This window comes from Bombyx mori, chromosome 1 (assembly GCF_030269925.1).
Source record: "Bombyx mori chromosome 1, ASM3026992v2".
Lineage (NCBI taxonomy): Eukaryota > Metazoa > Arthropoda > Insecta > Lepidoptera > Bombycidae > Bombyx > Bombyx mori.
In genome coordinates, this window is record NC_085107.1 from 5789677 (window position 1) to 5809390 (window position 19714).

Consider the following 19714-nt stretch of genomic DNA (forward strand, 5'->3'; position numbering starts at 1 on the left):
AAAAGAATATCTAGAGTACCTACGTAGTTTAAGATTGATATGTGTAGATAGATAGCATTTGATAGGTTCTTCTTAGCTGTTAGAACCTTTAAAGTTAATCTACCTATATCTATATCTATATAATAAATAATTAAAGTTAATCAAACTTATATTTCCTTCATATAGCTATATACTTAATTTATTTATTGAAATATTTACAAATTATATATTTTGTAACTAATTATTCTATTAAATGTATGTGTGATTGTTGTTTTATTGGCACTTCATGAATTTATCCTTGATCTGGAACAAGATATTTCATATAGGTATACTGAGCTAACATATACTATATATATATATATACTGTTCCATTAAAAAATCATTTGGAATGGGAACCTTTCGTTCTCATACAATTATGTTTTTTATATTTTTGCGTTCATCTATATTATTTTAAAATAGAGTCGAAGGGAAGCGTATTGCTGTGATAGCTTACTTATAGCTCAAAACCCTCCATCCGCTATGTATAGAAATATTGACCCAGGTTTATCAAAATACGAATATTGAGATTGATTGACTTAATATCATGCTTGCATAAAAGATGGTCTTTTCACCAAGTCACAGTATCAGGTATAAAGCTCGATCTACACAAGCATAACTGGAAAATAAAGTTTTAGGCTTCATAAGAACTAGCTACCGTTTGTTTAGTCTTTAAAATGATCCGCTTGATTGTTTATTTTTATTACCTTTATTAGTTCTATTATTAGTTTGGTCAGATCTAAACCCCATGTATATAATATATACCCCTATGGGGATAGTGCCATAAGATTGATGTTGTCAAAATTTCCTTGGAGAAAGTGCACACTTCAAACGTTAAATTGATCATAAATATTCGTCGTTCTTAACCAAAATATTGTATTTAAAATATTTAAGATTCTTTTGAATGAACTTCTGACTAAACATTTATTTTAAAATGTACAAACTAATTCATACTACACTAACAAATGCTCTCCATAATAGAAGAAAAAAAACCCACGAAAATTACCTTGTAACTATAGTTGCGGAAAATGTATATAACCCTCAGACATAGCCCACTGAGTTTCTCGCCGGATCTTCTCAATAGGTTGCGTTTCCGATCCGGTGGTAGACTCTGCGAAGCACGGCTCTTGCTAGGGTTCGTGTCAGCAACGTCATCAGGTTTGAGCCCCGTGAACTCACCTACTAGTTTAGGTTACGCTGAAATAGCCTCTCCAGGCTCTCAGCTACAAAAACCTACTTCAATATGTCAGCTTTCGATTGCTATTCTATTTTTTATATTTATAAAAGTGACTTCAAAATGTGACACCACAAGGTTAAGATTATTTAGGTAGGTAAATAAAATACAAAATATATACGACACCTCAGTTTTTATTTTATTTACTACGAGACACAAAAACTAGAAAGAATCCTTAATATTAAATTGTTGTAAATGACTTGTGAAGTTTATTCCATTACATAACATTAGTTCCACTAAATATGTAACTTATTCTATTACGAGTATAACGTAATGTGCGTGTGATGCAGGGATTAAGTACATCTTAAAAATTACGAGTAGATTATGACATAGTTCACATCAAGAGCCGTATCAAGATGTCTACTTTAATAATATACTATAATCTCAAAATTGAGAAAAAACCTACACTAACATTGATACACAATGCTTATTTTAGTATCTAATAAATATGAGATTATATATGACTTAAAACTAGTAAGTATAATTGAAGTATTATTCGTCGTTCGTATGATCTGGATATAAACTTAACCTATAAAAAATAACTAATAAACTAGAGACGCGATGGTGCACTCGGCTTGTTGTTATTGTTGAGCACGAGTGACACGCGGAGCTGAGTCCGCCGCGTCTCCGCCAGAGCCTCGTTCGCTAGTCGGCAGGGTGCGCCGCGGGCAGGAGAGGTTGACTTTGGCTCAAGAGGTCCAGGAAGAGCCACTTACACCCCTAACTAAAAACAATTTTTCATAAAACTATAGACGTACCTAATTAAGCGTGCGTCATTTAACAACAATACATTCTAACATCTAATCAAACCTAATCTTAACATAAACCAAATGAAGTTCTATACATATTGCTACTTACATTCTATTTGTATGCACGTATTATAGGTGACATTAAAAATATATATTACAAAAATTACAATACATGTTATTATACTAAATGAAAAAGTACTTGTACTAATAAATTTTGTTTCGTACCTAAAGTAGTTCCCTAACTACTTGAAGATTACATAAAAATCTACACGTAAGTAACATGCATCAATTGCAAACCGCAATTAATAAAAAGTATTTTATTATTATAATATAACGTTAACCATTGATAATATTAACATTAATCAACTCTATTTCTATATTAGCTAGCTTATACATTACTTCCTTAATTTTTCCATGTTGCTCTGCACCAAAGTAACTGAAAATAAAATTAAAAGTACATGTTTAATTATACGAGTGTGAAGAGTTTACTTCTCGATATTTATCTTAGTGTGGAGATTTAATGAACGTTAAATACCTTGTCGTACTTTTCGATCTGGATGGAAAGCTTGGTTGCTTCTGTGGCCCCATAAAAGCTTGTAAAGTGCCCTAAAAACAAAACAGAAAACATTGAGAAGCAGCGTTTTATATAATGAAATAATATTTCAATTTAGCACTCCTCTGAGATAGCCCTACGACTTTTGATTAATATACAATTGATGGACTCGATATGTTTTTGTGAAAAGTCTATAGTGGTGGTGGGGCGCCTTGTGATTCCGCACACGGGCTGGTACGCGTTTCAATTTGAAGGGTTGGGTTGCTGTTGTACTATAAAACTGAGAATTAGAACACCTATCTCCAGGTGAATGGCGGCATTTACGTTGTTGATGCCTATAGACTCCGGTAAGCACCTAACATGAGATAGGCCGTGAGCTCGTCCACCTACATAAGCAACAAAAAAAAAATGTAGGTAGTCAATTGATGATATATAATAACTTATTAAAAGATAAAATATACTCACTTTCCTGTGATCTTTTTATTCATAGCTAGAACCATCTTTGCAGAACGAATGGCTTCAGGATGTGAACTCCTTTGGGGAGCACGGCAACCGGCGAATTAATTTCTTGTTTTCTGTAAAATATAAATAATGGTTAATACAGTTCTGAGAAACGTTATAGTATTTTTTAAATCTTAACAAAATCTGCACCTTATCGTAGAAGCGAATCGTCTGGAAATGAGCAAACGCTTGGGCGAATGAAACGCATGGCGTCGAATCAATACTAAACGCGCCACACCCTGGACCGTACTTAGGCAAAAAAATCATTTCGCGCATGCGCATTACACATCACAGCGTGTGTACTATGTCATGAGCTATTTGACTCCTTTTTCCCTAATTATCCTAGTAGCTTAGGGGGGTTATACCAGCATCACCGAACGGGTAGGTGAGCACACGGGGCTCAGCGTGGTGAAATTGCTGACCCTAGCAAGCGCAATGCTTCACAGAATTTCACAAAAACATATTTGATGATTTTTCCGGCCAGAAAGGCGGTATCTGTACACAGACCCGAAAATTTTTCGCTGGATTACCGGATGGATCAACGGAAACAGTCACTTCTTTTTCCGATATATTTTTTTTCGTGGGGTAGTTTGCGAAAAAGTTGTGTCACTGTTCATTTTGCTAGAATGTTCTTCTCGGGCTCACCTGTTGTGGGGTCTTCTGCGTGAGTCTTGGTTAAGGTGATAATGGTTTTAAGTCCGTTAGTGTTATGTCCAATTCACACACAGCATTACATTATAATAATAGTTTTATTTTAATGATCAGAAGGTGAAGAGCAACAAATAGAAGCACACGTAGATAGTTAAAGGCAAAAATTAAAAGAAAGTCTAGGCACAGAGTAAGCTTTAAGCTACTTACATTAAATATTAAAAATGAACTTGAGCGATCCAGACAGGCGTAGGTATGTGCGTCAATGTGATATGAGCTTCGCAGTCAGAGGTCTGTGGACGACTGGCCCGGGAACCTGCGGCAGCGCACCTCGCTCTGTTCACACTTGCAAAGCAACCATGTGTGTAAAGCGCTCTATACACGTTCCATCTTGCTGTACGTCCCGCCAAGGCCATGCACGATATACGATGCAAAAGTACCATGAATAGGCTTGACGTAACGTAACGATTAATAATAATTATCGACAAATTATTATTAATTGTTTGCTGGATTTGCACGACCAATTTTGCATCCAGCGAGTGCCCCCACCACCGCGTACGTCATGCAGATAGACAGTGAATAACGCGGACGTACGTCAGAGCGATCCTGCGTCGTGCGTGATTAATCGTGAATAGACTTGCTGTACAGCAGATTTAACACTTTCAAGATTTACTGAATGATATAAGTTCCACTTATTCTCTCCACGCTTGATGCGCGCACGATAGTCTGTATGCTGCATCCAGCACTGCGGCCTTGAGCTGACGTACAGCCGTGATGGATTGTGAATAAAGCGCTTAACGCGGACGTACGTTAGAGCGGTCCTGCGTCATGTGTGCTTGATCGTGTATAGACTTGCTGTACAGCAGATTTAACACTTTCAAGATTTACTGAATGATATAAGTTCCACACATGTTTGTGGAATGTCTCAAGCGCAAACTATGAATAAACAAAAAAGAATAAACGCATTAGATTTTTAGGCTCATTTTAGGGAAAGCTGCAACGATTGATAGCGTGCGTAAAAAATGATATTATTTATTTGAGTATACTCTGTATGTTTATGATAAAAAAAAATCATCCAAAGCCTTGTTATTTTTTTCTTCTTCTGCTGCTGCTGACAATATCAGAAATCCAATTTTTTGGCGTTTTGATAAAACAACTGGCATTTTCAATAAATTAGAACAAGTCCTCTCATTTAAAAAAGGTATTGAGAAAAATACTAGGACCAGTTCGGAAAGAAGACGGTTCTTGGCACGTCCGAAAAAATAAGGATGTGGAGAGGCTTTTTGATGAGCCAAATATTCTGGGGGAGATGAAGGCACGGAGGCTCGGATGGCTCGGACATGTAGTACGTATGGAGCAGGATCGGGCTGTGAAACGGGTGTACACGGGTGTACCGGAGGGACGCCGCCCCGTAGGGAGGCCCAAGTACCGCTGGTGTGACGCTGTAGAAGGAAATTTACGGGAGCTCCAAGTGTCGGACTGGCAAGGTGTTGCGCAGCGCCGGGATGAATGGCAAAGTTTATTGTCGGAGGCCAAGACCCACTTCGGGGTCATAGCGCCAGCTCAGTAGTAGTAGTAGTAGTAAGTCCTCTCATTTAATTCGTTCGATTTATTCTCTCCTCGCTTGATGCGCGCACGATAGTCTGTAAGCTACATCCAGCACCGCGTCCATGAGCTGACGGACAGCCGTGATAGATCGTGAATAAAGCGCTTAAGTCACCACACCAATACAAGCATATACCTTTAAATATACAATATTAAATCGTATATGTAGTACGTATTTATCATTAAATTAAATTAATGAATGCCTACTATGTATATTAAAGTTGAAGTAACATTTCGTGGATATTCTTCCGTTTTTATTCCGAAACTAGCTGGGCCCGCGACTAAGTCCGCGTGGAATAGCGACTTTGGGTAGCAGTTTTAGGACATCTTTTGGTTTATAAATACCGTCATTCGGGTAATTAGAAAAATCTAATTTAAAGTATTGCTTTTCTATACACGACGTTAGACGTATAGCCATCGGGGATCAAAGCATACAGGTTGCTAGGATTGCTAGCACGTGACAAAGCTACATAGCCGTGTGACACCCACTACTTTTAGCAGCTGACCTTGGGCTTTATTTATTATCATCACGAAACATAGGCTCACGGGAAACGCGATCGGCAGTGAGTCGTGCTTCCCGTTCTTCTAGTGTTTCCTGAGACCGGGCATTTGCTGTCCGAGCCCTCTGAGAGCTCAGACGGATTTTCCTATCAGTAAAGGTCTCAGACTCAAGCGATAGTGCATGAGCCTCGCGATTGGCAGTAAGACGTGCTTCTCGTTCTTCAAGTGTCTCCTGAGACCGGGCATTTGCTGTCCGAACCCTCTGAGAGCTCAGACGGATTTTCCTATCACTAAAGGTCTCAAACTCAAGCGATAGTGCATGAGCCTCGCGATCGGCAGTGAGACGTGTTTCTCGTTCTTCAAGTGTCTTCTGAGACCGGGCATTTGCTATCCAAGCCCTCTGAGGAGCTCAGGCGGGATTCCTTATCGGTGGAAGACTCAGACTCACGCGATACTGCATTTGGCTCGCGATCGGCAGTGTGACGTGCTTCTCATTCTGCAAGTGTCTCCTGAGACCGGGCATTTGCTATCCAAAACCTCTGAGGAGCTCAGGCGGGATTCCCTGTCAGTGAAAGTCTCAGATTCACGCGATAGTGGATAAGATTCACGATCGATGGACAAACGTGCGTCACGCTGTTCCCTGTTCACCCTAATTCGGGTGGCCATTATTTGAGAACGATGTGAACTCAATCGAGATTCTCGCTGAGCCGAAGTTTCTGTAATTAGTAACACGAAACCTCGCCTGACGTTCCTGTGATGTAGTGAGTCTTGCCTCATGATTTTCTTCAGATTCCTGTGATCGAACTAATCTCATCCTTTTAGCATTCCTGCTTCACTGGGAGAGGTTGGATCTTTTTCGAGGCATTCTTATAATAAGTAGTACCTACTAACACAACGTTGTTTGGTAAACACGTACTTATCATAAAACTAATTTATAAATACTTACAGATTATTATACAGTATAACTTAATTACAGTTTAAAAACTACTAATGACGTGTCTACCTAATCTTTTAACTATAGGAAACAACCGTGCCTATGGGTAAATTTACTCATCGAGCCCTTCGTCGCAAGCGACGGGTTCGGCAAGGAAGCAGCGGCACTTTTTTTTTTTCCTACCTATGCTGATAGCCTTGAGAGGCTATTTCAGCTTCGCCCTAACGTTTGTAGGTGAGCTCGCGGGGCTCAGACCGGAGAGTTGCTAACACTGACCCTAGCAAGAGCAGCGCTTCGCAGAATCTACCACCGGATCGGAAACGCGACCCACTGAGAAGATCCGGCGAGAAACTCAGTGGGCTGTGTCTGTGGGTTAATTCACTCGGCGAGCCCTTCGTCGCAAGCGACGGGTTCGACGAGGACGGTGACCGGTGCTTGTGGTGCCTAAAAGCACCGTTAATGGATCAGGAGGATCCGTAATGACGTGCTTTGGGCGACATCGACGGTTTACCATTCGGTCTACTGGGTCGGGTATGTAGTTTCCAGCGGCTACGATGAGAGGGTTCTCATGTCGTGCCGCCTTCTCAAAATGGCGCAGCGATGCCGACTGTAGATACTTACTAACTGAGTCGAGCTCCAAGTCATCGTGGAGATAACAGCGGCGCGGCTCTCAGCGCTCTTTATATACCCGCGCGGCCGCACAGGTGTAAACCATCTACAAACGCCCAGCTACGTGATTCTTTAAATAGGCATAACATTTTCATTTCTGAACCGATTGACACGAAACAAACACTAAATGTTAAGTAAAGCTTACCACAATAAATGAGTGAAAACCACATCTAAATCGGATAAGCTGTTTCTGAGATTAGCGTGCACAAACGCACAGACAAACAGACAAAAATTCTAGAAATCATTATTTTGGGTTCTATTGCGTTCATAAAGCCCCCAATAACAGTTTTCCTGAGATATCTTCCATGTACAGACAGCGACCAGTTACGATTTTATTATATGTATTGATGAAGATATTGATGATGATGATGATAATGACGATGTCTGACCATTTTGTTTATTAAGCTTCATCACCGTGTTTTGCTTTACTAATACAATGTATTTATTTACATATATCTGAAAGGAGCTGAAATATGTGTACACATAAACGGATTAGAAAATAAACAAGAAAATGCTTTAGTATTCCAGAGATTCCTATCCAGAGAGAAAATAGGTATGTAGGTACTGTGTAAATTTTAATATTTAAGGTAAATACCGGTAAGTTTATTCTTAGTCTCTTTGGTCCACAAAATATGTATAAAATTCGCGTTTCTTGAAATTGAACAGCTATGAATTAAATACTAATGCATCCGAGTAATATCAAATTTGGGTGCTGAAGTTGGAGTGGTATCTTCAGAGTCTGGTGGTAAAATTAAATCATCGATTAGGTCTACGAAGGTTCTAGACTTGTGACGGCGGAGACGGGCATGCGCGTTTCGAATATTCTGGAAGCCGCCAATCCCTTTAACCCCCCCCCCCGTGTATCTGTCATTTATAAGATCCATCACTCGCACCACTTCTTTCACTGGCACTCCAACTTAGCTGAGATCAAGTAGGTATTGCATGCAAAATTTATTTCTATATTATTTGTTGTGACATGTTGCGATTATTTTCTACAAATGAAATACTACTAATTACTCTCAATTGTTTTTCAGTATCCTAACACTGGACGGCCGCAACTTATTTTCAACAGGGAACACTTAAGTACGGACTATGATTTGAAACATATCAGGTGAAAGAAGTAAGTGTGATTGGTTTTAAACTTGTACTGTTTATTTCAAAAGTACTTTAACACATAGGTACATTATGTGGACTGTATTGTTATGTTGGGTGGGGCAGCCGTTGTAACTATACTGAGACCTTAGAACTTATATCTCAAGGTGGGTGGCGCATTTACGTTGTGGATGTCTATGGGCTCCAGTAACCCCTTAACACCAGGTGGGCTGTGAGCTCGTCCATCCATTTAAGCAATAAAAAAATAAATAAAGAAACTAAAGATTGACTAGTAATATTACACACAGTTTCAGATAATGTTGGATATTCCACGACTTTCGGACTTCTAAGTTCAGAAAGGTAGGAAAAAATTATTCACTGGACAGACTGTCGACACCAGAGGAAACGTGAGCGAACACAGTGGATTTTAATATTATTGTTTTTTTTAAAAAGCGTAACTAACCTAATATTCTTTTATTACAGAGTAAATTATTTTGTACTTCAAGATAGAAAACATGAGTTTCGTTGTATTATTTAATCCGAAAATTTGATGAAGCTCCCGTTGGTTTACTGTCATAACAAAATAAGTTCTCATCCAACAAATGAATGTATGGAACTCAATTAGTATCGACGTTGACCAGAGAATATTGACGGAATACTTGAATCATAAATGATTAACAGACATTCAACCTTGACGGCAAGATGTTCACAGTGAATGTTGTTTTGTCGTTCCTTCCTAAGACACTAGCACGAAAACGCAAAACAGGTGGGGAATACTTAATTTTATAGTTATTTAAAATTGTGTATGTTAATCAATTAATTAATCCAGTATTAAAGAATAAGACCGATTTTTAACTGTATATTAGCCTTATAAAAGATGACGAATTCAGATCCTTCCGGACTTGTGAAATATCGCTCTGTGAATGAGAAATGTTAGTTTGTGTATGTACTTTTTTGTTTATTTCTTTCTATTTACCAACCATTTGGTTCCTAATAATCTTAATGAATAAATAAACAAAATATGTTTCAAATTAACATAATATTATAATCGTTAACCGCACTGTTAATCTATTGTGTGATTTACATATCTCTTTTAGATTAAGTTCCTTTATTTAGGGGTGTAAGTGGCTCTACCACGACCTTCTGAGCCAAAGCCAACCTCTCCTGCCCGCGGCGCACCCTGCCAATCAACGAACGAGGCTCTGGCGGAGACGTGGTCGCAAAAGAACCAAAAACACAGCCCTCAGGTTCGATCGACCGCAACCTTACCAGTACGCGATGACGTCTCTTTGTTAATGTTACATTCGATTCACGTATACTTTAAATAATTCATTCGGCTATTTAACTTTCATTAATTCTCAACGTGTCAGCCTGTTTTTAATGATTCTTACTATGTAACCACGATTTACTAAATTTATTTTCACATGTAATAAATATTGGTCTATGGTTGAGCTATTGTAGTTTGACGACTTGTAACTTAATGTTAGATTGTAGGTTTTAAGTGTATGAATATTTAATCTCTCAATGTCATAGCTGTGCTTTTTAATGTAATCTAATATATGGCTATTAGAATAATTATGAAACAGACACACGCACACACACACAATCGAATATTAGAAAAACGTATTTAACGACATTAGTATTAATTAAATTCTCTAACTTAATATTTCATTAAATACATTATTATCGCTCATGAGTGTATCTTAATCTTTATATTAAATTGATGTGTAGTAGAAAAGTTACTGTTTTATTGAACAGTTAGTTCCCTTGCCCTTACAACGTTCTTGTGATTCTTGGTCGGAAAGTATCGCATTAAAAGGCCGTATCCAAACCAAAACCTTATCAGGGTCTCTTGGAACTGTATGTATATAACGTGGAGTGCGTCCAGTATTTTTGTTGCTAAGCGCTCCTGTTTGAAATCTACGATAGTCATAAAATTTGCTTAATCGATACTACAAGACTTTGTTGGCATCGAATTTTCGACGTGGGCAACAGTGCTCAAGTGGATTTGTTTCGGTGTTTATAATGGCCCAAAGGTGATCATCTCGTCTGGGCCAACTAAAAAAACCTGAAAATGTCTTGTGATGCAGAGTTAACCTTTTTTTTATTGCTTAGATGGGTGGACGAGCTCACAGCCCACCTGGTGTTAAGTGGTTACTGGAGCCCATAGACGTCTACAACGTAAATGCCGCCACCTACCTTGAGATATAAGTTCTAAGGTCTCAGTATAGTTACAACGGCTGCCTCACCCTTCAAACCGAAACGCATTACTGCTTCACGGCAGAAATAGGCGGGGTGGTGGTACCTACCCGTGTGGACTCACAAGAGGTCCTACTACCAGTAACTGTTTCGATGTTTATGATGGCCCAAAGGTGATCATCTCGTCTGGGTCAACCAAAAAATCCTGCAAAAGACAAGGCCTAAAAGTGGGCCAACTTTTTTAGTTTATTTTTGTTCAATTCAGTATTTATATATTGTAATAATAATTATTACTTAAAACCATGAATTATTTAATATTTTTAGACATTAATGATTCCATTATACTTCGTACCACGAGTCCTGTCCCGCGGCCGAAAATGGAATTAATTATTTTGGTCAGCCATGTTGTTTGTTGTTGTTCTCGAATATATTAAGTGTATAATCTATGGTTGTTGCCATAGATTATACACTTAATATATTCGTGTTACTGTCAAATGCTGTTACTGTGTTCGGTTGTTGTCAAGATTTTTATTTATTTCCCTGATGGATCTGTAAATTTGGCCCCCCATTTGTTAATTATCGGATTTTTTTATTTTTAGTTATTTGTGCGTCGTTTGTTCGTCTTTTATTTATTTATAATTAATTAAACAAATGATCACCGTTAAGTGGGCCCCCTTACTAGATATATTATATTGTTGTTGTTGTTTTTAAATTCGCCAATAAGCAGGCAAAGAGCGTAGCCTATACAGCCTAGTCTGTCGTAGTTATATTTTTTCTTTTTCAATAAAAAGCTGGTGTATCTCTTTTTATTGCTTTTTGGGAGTTTTGACGTCAACTCGATGAATAGCATATTGAGTGAGCGTGAATTTCCGCAGACCGTTTATCTTGAAAAAAAAAACAGTCACTGCTATGTTAGCCACAGTTTTATTCCAATGCCTCAATAATCGTGAACAACGATTATTGACGTTTAATACATAAAACAACACCCAATTTATATATTATACATTACATTAAAAAAACATTAAAATAAAACTTCAAGTGACGCTTCACTCGGGTTGCTGCCAAAACTCTCTAATCATATATAATAAGAATAGAGTAATTAATGGTAGACCATTGATATTTTTACTAATGGAATCAACAATATCTAAAAATATTAAATAATTCATGGTTTTAAGTAATAATTATTATTACAAAATATAAATAATGAATTGAACAAAAAAATAATTCTTAGAAGGACTCGCGCCCTCCCAAAGGTCTTACTACCACTTAGCTCGTACTCTCAAATCGGATACGGTAGTAACTATGCCCCCCCTCGTAGGCCCCTCAGGCCGACTCGCGGCGTTCGATGATGACGAAAAAGCAGAGCTGCTGGCCGATACATTGCAAACCCAGTGCACGCCCAGCACTCAATCCGTGGACCCTGTTCATGTAGAATTAGTAGAAAGTGAGGTAGAACGCAGAGCCTCCTTGCCACCCTCGGATGCGTTACCACCCGTCACCCCGATGGAAGTTAAAGAATTGATCAAAGACCTACGTCCTCGCAAGGCTCCCGTTTCCGACGGTATATCCAACCGCGTTATTAAGCTTCTACCCGTCCAACTCATCGTGATGTTGGCATCTATTTTCAATGCCGCTATGGCGAACTGTATCTTTCCAGCGGTGTGGAAAGAAGCGGACGTTATCGGCATACATAAACCCGGTAAACCAAAAAATCATCCGACGAGCTACCGCCCGATTAGCCTCCTCATGTCTCTAGGCAAACTGTATGAGCGTTTGCTTTACAAACGCCTCAGAGACTTCGTCTCATCGAAGGGCGTTCTCATCGATGAACAATTCGGATTTCGTACAAATCACTCATGCGTTCAACAGGTGCACCGCCTCACGGAGCACATTCTTGTGGGGCTTAATCGACCAAAACCGTTATACACGGGAGCTCTCTTCTTCGACGTCGCAAAAGCGTTCGACAAAGTCTGGCACAACGGTTTGATTTTCAAACTATTCAACATGGGCGTGCCGGATAGTCTTGTGCTCATCATACGGGATTTCTTGTCGAACCGCTCTTTTCGATATCGAGTCGAGGGAACCCGCTCCTCCCCGCGACCCCTCACAGCTGGAGTCCCGCAAGGCTCTGTTCTCTCACCCCCCCTGTTTAGCTTATTCGTCAACGATATTCCCCGGTCGCCGCCGACCCAGTTAGCTTTATTCGCCGACGACACGACTGTTTACTATTCCAGTAGAAACAAGTCCCTAATCGCGAAGAAGCTTCAGAGCGCAGCCCTAGCCCTAGGACAGTGGTTCCAAAAATGGCGCATAGACATCAACCCAGCGAAAAGTACTGCGGTGCTATTTCAGAGGGGAAGCTCCACACGGATTTCCTCCCGGATTAGGAGGAGGAATCTCACACCCCCAATTACTCTCTTTAGACAACCCATACCCTGGGCCAGGAAGGTCAAGTACCTGGGCGTTACCCTGGATGCATCGATGACATTCCGCCCGCATATAAAATCAGTCCGTGACCGTGCCGCGTTTATTCTCGGTAGACTCTACCTCATGATCTGTAAGCGAAGTAAAATGTCCCTTCGGAACAAGGTGACACTTTACAAAACTTGCATAAGGCCCGTTATGACTTACGCGAGTGTGGTGTTCGCTCACGCGGCCCGCACACACATAGACACCCTCCAATCTCTACAATCCCGCTTTTGCAGGTTAGCCGTCGGAGCTCCGTGGTTCGTGAGGAACGTTGACCTACACGACGACCTGGGCCTCGAATCTATTCAGAAATACATGAAATCAGCGTCGGAACGGTACTTCGATAATGCATCATGATAATCGCCTTATCGTTGCCGCCGCTGACTACTCCCCGAATCCTGATCACGCAGGAGCCAGTCACCGTCGATGCCCTAGACACGTCTTTACGGATCCATCAGATCCTATAACCTTTACATTAGACGCCTTCAGCTCTAACACTAGGAGCAGGCTTAGGGACCTCGGTAACCGTACTCGTCGAACTCGACAAAGAGTTCGCCGTGCAACCTAACCCATGAATCAGCTCGCTGAGTTTCTCGCCGGATCTTCTCAGCGGGTCGCGATTCCGATCCGGTAGTAGATTCATTCGCGAAGCAGCTGCTCTTGAGCTGTTAGGTCTCCTTCAGAGGCGCTCGGGTAGCTGTTAGCAAATCCCACCCCTCCTGGCTGAGCCTTTGCTCGCCCACCTGTCCTGGTGAAACTGGAAAGGCCTCCGGGCCACCAGTAAATATTCAATCATAAAAAAATAAAAAAAACTTGTCACCTTGTCACACTAGAGAGGTCGCGAACTCGTTGGAACTGGATGGACCAGAGGAAAAACAGTGGTCGTTGTTCCAATTGTGTATAACATCACAAATTCACAGGGTTATGTTTTCGTTGTATTCCTCAAGGAAAAGGAATTATTAGCGTAAATTAAATTATTTTTTTTAGGATTTAAGGATTACTGGTGTCCCAGAGGTCTATCCAATTTCACCAGGACAGCAAAATTAATTAATCGTACAGCCAAAACTATGCACTCTATAAGTTGCGGTCAAAAAAAAATATTTTAAATAAAACAACATTTATGACTACTACACACCAATTTTATTTCAAGATTAAGATAGGACACAAGACACACATATAAAAAATGTAAGTAAATGGAATATAATACTAAGTTGATTAAACACGTAATCGTACTTCGAGAGCAAATATCTCAATGAGAAATACGTCCGATTACATTGCATAAACTGTTTAGCTTATGTAAATGACGGAAAGTCATTTGAATGCTAACGCTGAGTTATGTGCTAATTGAAAGTGCTTTACCACTGAGGTCTTTTTGAAATACTGCGAATGGTATAGGGTTTTTGACGTATCGAGTATTAAGTCCTATACATTCAACCTTAATCTAACTTACAGCTACGAGTTATCGAATGAGTCGCCTCATCAAAATCCACGTTTATCATGGAATCGCACCCACAATAACGAAACGGTTTAAAAGTACTGTGCTTAAATCAATTATAATAATCATAATTGATAACGATTCGCGTATCGCCGGTGTTCTTTGGAGAAACGTTGACACCAGAGACCTGAGACAATAACCTAGATTAATTAATGTATCGCTGCCGTATTTTGGAGATACATTTACACATATAATGACGATTAGAATAAAATCTACACCTAAAGCCTTAGACAGTAACCCATATTACTGGAAGTGCTTTACTAGTCTAATATAGAAATGAAATGGGGTAAGTATGACTGCGAAGTCTTACATTAGTAAATACGACACTGAATGTTAGAGACGTAGTCGTTATTCAAAGTGTCGTCGTTGGAAATTTATGGTCGGAGCCAGAGTCGTCTACGATGTAGGCGACGGTGGTTCCGTGACGACCACGCCTCGCCAGAGCCTCGTTTGTTGGTCGGCAGGGTGCGCCGCGTGCAGGAGAGGTTGGCTTTGGCTCAGAAGGTCTAGGTAGAACCACTTACACCCCGAACTAAAAGAACTTAAAATACGAACTTGAAATTATCATACATAACTTGGAAAGTCCAAAGTAAACGTTATAATTTGAAAATTATATCGAATCAAAATTAATATTAAACCATCCCTTAAATTACAAACGCAATTAGATGAATACGTATTCGAGAATAAAACAAAATACAATAAACAACGAAGGAAATAGTATGTAACATCAAACGTAACATGCATCCATTTGTAACATCAACACCATTAAAATTATGCAAACATTAACAAAATCACGTCAAGAGTACACATCGCGGCCTCTCGGATAGTTCAAATACTCCTTACAGATGAAAACGAAATCAAACAGTGAGACTAAATTATATAACGGGGTCAAAATGTAACTGAACGATTAGGAATAGGGTTTTCATAGAAAACAATGAGTTAAAGTTAGTAAAACACAACTAACATTTTCGTCTATAAGGTATCGAATCTATCACATCCACGGGTACTCACTTCGTGACGAGTAACAGTAACATTCCACATTACGGTCGTCAATGTGCAGGATGTTGTTTATCTCTGCACAAGACAAGTGTAAATATAAGCCCGCGAATTCAGAGATCATTCAGAGCGCCCTTGAATAGCAAACAGATAGCACACAAACCGTATCGTTGTGGAACATTTCATAACGCATTCTACCACACTTCTGTCTCAATCCTCTGCCAGTCAAAAGGAGAGTCAAAGAAATGTGGCCCAGGCTCATATACGCCTAGTAAAAGGGAGATACAGATAGCTTTCAAGTCCAGAAGAGTCGCGAGGGAGCCCCGCGGGGCTCGTCCTACGTACAGTGGCATGAACTAACTATTTGCGTTAGAATCACCCAACTGGACCCTGTCCTCGCCTTGAGCGTAAATGTAGATTCGGCTTCATCGCAGACATGCGAGTGAGCGCTCGCAATTCGGACAGGGTTATAATGGTTAAAACATAAGAAATTAAACACTTAATTCGAAACAATATAATATCGAGATAGGGCTTCTAATAGAATTATAAGTACTTAATAATACAAACTGAAGATTTAAAAATCAACACGGAAACATTATACCCCAATCCGCGTCGCACGAATTCACCGATTCGATGTTGGTTTCCCCCTTAAAGTCATTAGTCGCCTTTTACGACACCCTTAGACAGTGTAGGGTCGGTTCTATTCTTATCCGAAACCGCACGGAGATCCTAGATGTTGTATCGGATCTGGTTTTTCCTTTAGTCGCCTTTTACGACACCCAAGGAATGAGACGGGGCTGGTCTATTCTGTAAGCCGGATACAGCACGGCCTATAATTTATCGGTATCAACGTGTTAGGTAATCGTCGTCAATAGCGTAGTTCAATGACTAGTAATGCGACTATCCTAACCTGTTCAAATCCACATCAACTGGTGAAATCTTTAATGCACGACGCATGTTTAGAAATTGTATGTAGATAATGGTTAACGTTGTGGTAACTGAAAAATGCCGCTATTACCACGGCGGTAGTTCCCCACATACCCAGCATGCTAACGGGTGGCCATTCGAGAGTAACATAACATTCGATCTCACCTTAGGTCTTAAAATCGTGACTGGCAAGGTTGACAAGATCTGAATCCTGTATCGATACCGCAATCCGCGTTACGCGAATTGGTGGATGAGATGTTGTTTTCCACTTAGTCATTAGTCGCCTTTTACGACACCCTGACAACAATAAAGGGTCGGTTCTATTCTCATCCGAAACCGCACGGAGATCCTAGATGTTGATATCGGATCTGGTTTGTTATCCTTAGTCGCCTTTTACGACACCCACGGAACGAAATGGGTCTGTTCTATTCTTTAAAGCCGGAGACAGCACGGCTCCTAACACTTTGCCTATAGAAATTATGAGCGTTATGTAAGGTAAGTTATCCACGATATATGAAATAAACGAGAATTCATAAAAACTACCGTACTAATGGAAGCGATAACAGATAACTTTTTAAGTATGCTATTTGTTCACGGTAAGGATTACTTCGAAAAAAAATTTTTGAACGAGGCCGTTTGAATCTATTATAATAGTATACTGTTGTACAAGACATCCAGTAAGCGAGTGTCTGTGCTACATCCGAATATTAGTTGGGATCTAGTATGTTTAGTAAATGATAAATTTCTTGAAATAGTAATTGAAGATTTCTGTAGATTTGTTCTATTCGCTGACAGACAGAACACAGACAGACATGTACTGCAGGGTTTAATTTCAAACAGTCTGTGTACGATGTTCAACTACACTCATATTTTGAGTGAATAAAATTATGGTAAAGTATAAATAAATAGGATTTTTGTCAGGTAGATGTAAACGTTTGTAACGGGAAGTGAAGTAAGGCCAAGAGAAAACTCTTCTTCAAGCTTCTTTCCATCCTTCCAAGCTCCTTTCAATCTTTCCGTTGTTAATCTGGAACAAAGTATTTGGTTTCAATAAATCAGTTATTTTTATTGCTCTCTTAGTCCGACGAGGTCGTTGATTCGTTACAGAGCGTTGAAATCGATTTTTTGCCTTTTTAGACAGACGAGCATATGGTCCATTTGATGGTAAGTAGTCACTGTCGTTCATGCACATCAACAATGCCAAGGCCCCAGCCAAGCCCCTGCCTACTAAAATTGTTAAATATCTATTCACAAGTTCTTGTATATACTTACACGTTTATTTAATTAATCAATTTTGTTCCAACAGTGAGTACTCGTGATCATTCATTTCTTTTGATTAATATTGTTGCTGATCTTGATTATTTATATAAATATTTCAGGTATTCACTTATACCCATAATCTTGAAATAGCTAATATCTCTTTTGAAGCCACGCTGGAATTTAAAGTGATGAGTGGAGCGAAGTGCAGTCATGTTGAATGTCCTCAAATTCAGTTACCTGTGACACAATAAAACATCACTATAAGTTTAAAATTCCAATAATTGACTTGAAATAAATGCATTTACTACACTTCTTTATTTCTAAAATCAGTGTTCAAAGGGATAACCCTCTTATAATCTACTCCTTGCTACACCCTATCCCTCAGCACACCCCACCCCTCGCTACAAGGGTGAGGTCTACTGCGATCGATCAATACTTCGGGCGAGGCATCTGGATTCTGCGCAATATGTAGGTTTCAGGAAACTAGGCGCCATTTTGTAGATGCTGCATCAGAGAACTAGACGCCATTTTGTGGATTGCGCAGAATGTCTGGATTTAAAAAAGTAGACGCCATTTTGTAGCATATGCTTCAGATAACTAGACGCCATTTTGTTGATTCTGCGCAATCCGTATGCCTCAGAGAACCGGACGCCATTTTGTGGATTCTGCATCCGAGAACGAGACGCCATTTTGTAGATTCTGCGCAATCCGAAGTTCACATAGAATCAGACGCCATTTTGTAGATTCTGCGCAATCCTAAGTCGACAGAGAACCAGACGTCATTTTGTAGATTCTGCGCAATCCGAAGTCGACAGAGAACCAGACGCCATTTTGTAGAATATGCTTCAGATAACTAGACGCCATTTTGTTAATTTTGCGCAATCCGTATGTCACAGAGAACCAGACGCCATTTTGTGGATTTTGCATCAGAGAACGAGACGCTATTTCATTCTGCATCAGAGAACTAAACGCCATTTTGTTATTTCAGCAGAATGTGTAGGTTTCAGAGAATTAGAAGCTATTATAATATTAACAACGGGCAATACCCAGAAAGTATTGATAGTTCGAAAAATAGAGATTTTGAAATAAGCTAGGAATCTCGTACCTCTTTTCGAACACAATAGTACGGATAAATTTGAATGTTGAATAACCACTGCTTAACATGAACGTCTCCCATGCGGTACACCTACAAAATCACATTTGCAGTGGGAGGTCCCTTTAATGCAGTAGAGTATCGAGCAGGGAAAGTTGACGGGACATTCTGAGTAGCATTTTATCTGCACCCTTGATTTCGATCACGACCACACTGTCAAGAGTATCACGGCTAAGAAGAAGACGAACCAAAAAAACATAACATTTATAAACTGAACGAAATATGCAATTACAAAAAATTAATAATCTAGACAATAAAAGGGAAAAACTACTTACAGTAACGATGACGACGTGCGTATTTGATGTTAATATTAATTATATTATGGAATAATCTTAAACAATCTGAAAAATTTTTCACTTTATGAGACTATATGTTAACACGTCTGCACAGCTTCAGAGCTCGAGTGAGAATAATGGACCAGAGAAGCCCTCGTCACTTTATAAAGCACGGTGCGCAGTGTGAGTTCGCGTCTCCGCACTGCGGCATTTGTATTGATTAAACTGCGTCTGGCAGAGAGCGATGCGAGGGGGACTTGGCTGGATCTTGATACTATGCAAAAATGAACTCTATTTTACAATTATTTTGTGATATTTATTTTGTCCGTTATGCATTGAATAGATTCAAAGCTTTATGAATATGAAATGTAATTAATATGAAGTACGGAATCATGCATAAACCTAACATATTTGTATTACGCGAGCAATTCTCTTGTAT

The 19714-nt window shown here is 39.5% G+C and overlaps 3 long non-coding RNA genes across 3 annotated transcripts; 1 reads left to right on the forward strand and 2 right to left on the reverse strand.

Annotated features, from left to right (window-relative positions):
- Positions 1-1365: 1365 nt before the first annotated feature.
- Positions 1366-4068, reverse strand: LOC101742554 (uncharacterized). Its single transcript, XR_209911.4, has 4 exons — positions 3911-4068; positions 3017-3126; positions 2534-2604; positions 1366-2434 (listed from the first exon to the last, which is right to left on the reverse strand). It is a non-coding gene; the product is annotated as an uncharacterized LOC101742554 (long non-coding RNA).
- Positions 4069-8278: 4210 nt separating this feature from the next.
- On the forward strand, positions 8279-10239 carry LOC105842178 (uncharacterized). Its single transcript, XR_005245237.2, has 5 exons — positions 8279-8340; positions 8444-8529; positions 8810-8908; positions 8985-9267; positions 9599-10239. It is a non-coding gene; the product is annotated as an uncharacterized LOC105842178 (long non-coding RNA).
- A 4047-nt stretch (positions 10240-14286) lies between these two features.
- LOC105842176 (uncharacterized) lies at positions 14287-19560 on the reverse strand. Its single transcript, XR_001139917.4, has 3 exons — positions 19276-19560; positions 17860-18084; positions 14287-17614 (listed from the first exon to the last, which is right to left on the reverse strand). It is a non-coding gene; the product is annotated as an uncharacterized LOC105842176 (long non-coding RNA).
- Between the last annotated feature and the right edge of the window lie 154 nt (positions 19561-19714).